This window comes from Arachis duranensis, chromosome 8, assembly GCF_000817695.3.
Source record: "Arachis duranensis cultivar V14167 chromosome 8, aradu.V14167.gnm2.J7QH, whole genome shotgun sequence".
Lineage (NCBI taxonomy): Eukaryota > Viridiplantae > Streptophyta > Magnoliopsida > Fabales > Fabaceae > Arachis > Arachis duranensis.
Window position 1 is genome coordinate 43976213 of NC_029779.3, and position 5425 is coordinate 43981637.

The following is a 5425-nucleotide window of genomic DNA, read 5'->3' on the forward strand; positions in this document are numbered from 1 at the left end:
GCCAATTTTTAGTATTTTTTTTGTTTTAAAAGAAATGTCCTTTCTGGTCCCTAATTATTTGTTTGATAGACTTTTCATTCCCTGAGAAATTTAAAAATTCAAATCGGTCTCTATCTACTTTGATATATGTAAGTTACAGTTCCTAGTTAGGGATTGAAAAGGACACTACCAAGGACCAAAAAGACATTTACTCAAAATTGATAGGGATTGAAACTTACCAAAGTAAATAGGGACCGATTTAGGTTTTTAGATTTTTTAGGAAGCGAAAAGTCCAACCGGAAAGAATATTTACTCTTTATTTTACTTAATTTTTTTAAAATTAGAAAAGTGAGAGCCAAACTCGGATCAGTTTGGATAAAAAAATAGTTTAAACAATAAATGACTATATTAAAAATAATTTATAAATAAATTATTTTGTGTTTGAATTTTTAGTTCTAAAAGTACTTGTTTTATTAAAATATGATAAAAAGTATTAGTATTGTGAGAGAAGTCATTTTTTTTAACTTCTCTATAAGCTATTAAATAGCTTCTTAAAAAACCGTAATTTAATTTTAAAAATTGCACCAAACATTAATATTACTACTTTTTATAAGTTAAAAACTCAAAAAATTTACTTTTAAAACTTTCTAAATGAACTCCAAATATGATTATATTATTTACATATATTTGATTAGTTTATAATAAGGATTATTATTATATATTTTAGAATAAACAATTTTTAAGACAAATTAATTTATTAATATTTATTTATATAATTAAAAAATAAATTTTATATCTAACGATTAAAGAAATATTTTTATATTGGACAAATGCTACATTTAAAAAAAAATAAAAAGTCTAGTAAAATATCTTCTATTAAAGATAAGTAAAATATTCTGTATTTTAGTAAAAAATTATTTAAAGTTAAATTTCAATAATTGTGATGGTGCATATTAATATAATTAGAAAGATTTTATTATAATTTATAATTTTTATTTTTGGTATCAACATTGAATTCATTTTTATTGTGTTCTTGATAATAACTCTTTAAATGATCATAAATGTTATTTTAGAATATAGATAAGAATAAGAATATGATATAGATAACATATAATGCTTTTTGTATCCAACAAACTTAAATATAATTTAATAATTTCATTAGTGTTACCTAAGTTTGTTAAGTGTAATATGTATCCAAAAACTTTTTTTGAATAATAAAAATAAATTAGACTACTTCTAAACCTAAAAAAATCGAATTATCAATGTACACAATTTCAAAAATTAAGTTGAGTTATTTGATTATCTTAGGAGCTATGTAATTATCTTAAAAATAAAATTACATACCTCAAAAACTTGATATCTCACTCCTCCTTATAAAATTATAAAAGTGAAAATGTCCATTTTTCAAAAAAAAAAATCCTGATTTTTAAAATTTAAAAATGAATGTGTTCAACAAATTAAATTGTTTGATGACTTTTTTATCTCATCTACAATAAAATAAAATATAGAATTACTTTTTTTATAAAAGACACTAACATGAGTTAAAAAGTGATTTAACTTTCATCACTCTTTAAAAAATATAGAGACATAATTGGAAGAGAAATTTTCAACAAATCTTTTATTTTTTTCTCTATCTGTATATATATAAAATCTGACCCTTGAAGAAAAAGAAAACTAATGCTAAAGCCAACTAAAAGTTATATTTTCATCTTTTTAAATTTCCATGTTTTTTACTAGAAGAAATTTCATTTCTTCGAGTTATAATCTAGACTTATTTTAATTTTATATCTTAAATCAAATTACGATAGTGGTAAATTTTGACACTCTTGCGTACGCATGCCTCCTTCTGCGTACGCGAGTCTTGTAAAAAAGGTAAAATGCTGTTAAGTGTAAAAATCAGCTTTTGAATCCAATTTTCAAATCTTCATATTTTTTGATGCAAAATTTATTTTTCAACTGTTAGAAAGATCGATAAATAAATTTTCATAAAAATCTAGTTTTGTAAAATTTTCACCTATGAGAACTGAGTTAAAATCCGTCAATTTTGACCAAAAAGTTGTTTTTAACAAAAGTGGCATTTACCAATCTTTTCAAATGTCCACAAGTCAAAACAGTTTTCACTTATCAAATTGATCACAAATCAACTACATTCACATATTTACACTCAATCAAATCCAAACCTACTTCATCCACACAATTCAACCCAAATCCATCAATTCCACACCTCAATGCCTCAGTTTTCATTATTCAATAATCATTCCAATTATTCACACATTCAATATCCAAAATCTATTCAATCTCATATATCATCACACCATACAAACACCACTTACCTTTCTTACTTCTTTCCAGCCTCCAGCCCAATATTCACAGCCTCCGGCCCAAATTTACAATTCAATACATATTCCACAAACGAAAATTATTATCAAATTCATCAAATTTTTCAACACACCAAACATGCAAATTCACACAATTCTCAATCCAATCATTTATTTTCACAACATATCAGCTATACATATCAATACCAATCAATTACACAATCCAAACTTAATTCTAGGACATTTAGCCTAGGGATCTTCATCACACCACATGGTACTTAAATGAAACTTAAATCATACCTTGTTGACGGGATGTGCGTGAGCCTCTTTCACAAAGACACCCACAATTGAATCTCCACTTCCAAGCTCACCCAAGAGATTCACAAGCCAATTCAAGTTTTCAAGAGCACCAAAAATTCACCCAACAACTCTAACACAACCAATATCATACATATGTCAATTTAGGGTTCATAAATTTGATAAATCACAAGAATTTTGAGGTTTTTTACCTTAACCCATAGAAATTTAGGATGAAACTCACTAATAGCTCATATTAGAACATCCATAAACAACCAAAATCACAATATCTCAACATACACTTAACCAAAAACGTAAATTGAAGAGAAAAACAAAACTGGACAGAGAACTTAAAAATACTCACCACAATACCTAAATACAATTGAAGAGGAGGAGGAGATCAACGCGTGGTCACAAACGACTCGTCAATCGAAGCACCGAAGAGAAAGTTATGATGGTTTGAAGTTTCAATAAGGCTAAGGTTTCTCTCTTCTTCCCTCTCCTCTCTATTTTCGAATCTCTCTCATAAATGGGGGAGTATGGTGGCTAAAAGTATATTTAGTGATGTTATATATACGTGGGTTTAGGTCCACTTGGGCTCAGCTCACTCGATTTAATCCGTTTAACCTAACTTTGGGCTAAAACCTTTAAATTTAGCGTTTTAACGTAGAAAACGATGTTTTTCGACTCAGAAAAATTCACGGAGTCCAAATATCATATTTAAATTGTCAAATACCAATTGCTAAATTTTCTAACTATTTTCACCCATATTAACTAATTACTTAATTAATGACAATTTGACCGGGTTTTACAGGAAACAGACCAAGAATCCTGGTATATTCAAACTTGTTCTCGAGACCCTATACTCCAATTTAGCCCCTATTTTACTACTTGTTTTCCTTCTAATAAACTCTGTCATCCCCCAAAAGGTTGAACCCCTTTCTCTGCCAGCATAACTGTAAAGTATCTATGATATTTACCCTTTAGCATACGGGTTACGAGAGAATTAGGATTTATTGCAATACGCTAGAATTGGTTGCTTATAAGAGCTAAATTTTGTGCCTTTATATATTTGAATCTGAATCCTCCCTCCTTCTTTGGTTTTGTCATATGATCTCAGATAATCCAAGACATTCTCCGTTCTAATCCTCTTTGGTCCCACCTGAATTGGGTCAGAATCTGGTGAATTTTTTTTAATAATGTGTCTAACAATCGAAAACATGACAAGGTATATATTGAAATAGCTTTTCTAATTACCTTAATAACTACATGTCTTCCACCAATTGATAAAAGATTCTTTTTCTAAGCCTGGACTTTTTTTTAACCTTATTCTTGATTATTGCAATTGTAGCTCTTTTAGATCTATGAACCACTAAGTGGAGTTAAGATACTTATCTTGGACCATTACATATCCAATATTGAGAAAATCAGCCAAAATACGTATGAGTAGGGTAGGTGTATTCTGACTAAAAAAAACTGCAAACTTTGTCAAGTTCATCTTTTGACCACTAAGCATTTCGTACTTATATAGCAATGTCAAAATATTAGAGCATAATTCTTCTAACATCTTATAGAATAAGATAAAATCATTTGCAAATAGGATATGGTTAACTGACGGACATCTCCTATTAATTTGAATTTCTTAAATATTTCTGTTTTGCTTTGTCTTGCGTAATAGATAGAATAATCTTTCCGCACAAAAATGAAAGAGATATGGTGACAGAGACTCTTCTTGTTGGATGCCCCTGTTGGCCTAAAATAACTATATGGTTGTCCTTCCATAAGAATAGAATAAGAAATAACAGTAACAAGTTCTTTTATCCAAGTAATCTCTCCCCAAAACCCATCTTCTGTCTATAATATACCATAAAAACTATCATTTCACTCTATCATAAGCTTTGCTCATATGTAACTTAATTATAAATATCATATGTTAGCCCAGTTTACTTTGTTTTTAAGTAATGCATACATTAATGAATAATGAGAATATTGTGAAAAATAAATCTATCTTTTAAAAAAATACTTTGATTTGAGCTAATAATATTATTAAATTCTAAATCCAATGAACCAGCATTTTTTAGACAATCCTAAAAAAACTAAAGATAAACGGATGGGTTTGACTTGTGACATATTTATAGCATTTGGAATCTTTGGAATTAAATATATAAATATATGTGTGATTAAAACTTTTTAGAATTTTTCCTCCTTCGAAAAAACTGCATACAACTTTAAATACGTCACTCCCAACTATGTTCCAATAGAACTAGAACAACTTTATTGTAAATCTATCATCCCATGGGGCACTGTAGCTACATAAACTAAATGTGACTCACTTTTTTTCTTCCATTGATATCGACCTTATTAGTCTACAATTCATGGAAGCTGTCATAGTAAAATTGAAATCTTTAAATCTATCTCCCGAATTAAAGTGATTAATAGTTGAAAAGATTTTCTCAAAATAATTCTCAGCCACCATCGCTATGCTTTCGGGGTCTGAATCAACCTCCCATTGTTTTCCACTAGTCCCCAAATTTTATTTTTTCGATTTTTAGTTCGAAACTTCTGATGGAAGAATTTTGTATTTTTATTGCCTTTTTTCACTTACATTTTGACTTTTCCTTCCAATACTTCTCTTCTCTCCCTAAAGCTTTCTCCAATCGATTTCCAGGTCTATAATCTCATTATCCCCATGGGTTCCTCCTTCATGCAGCTGCTCAAGCATCTTGTTAGTTCTTGTATTTCTTAAAATTGGTTTGGCTTTGTTGTTGCCACTAAATTAACTGGTGACAACAAAGCTTCAACTTTTGAGTCAGGTAAAACTTTGGTGAACC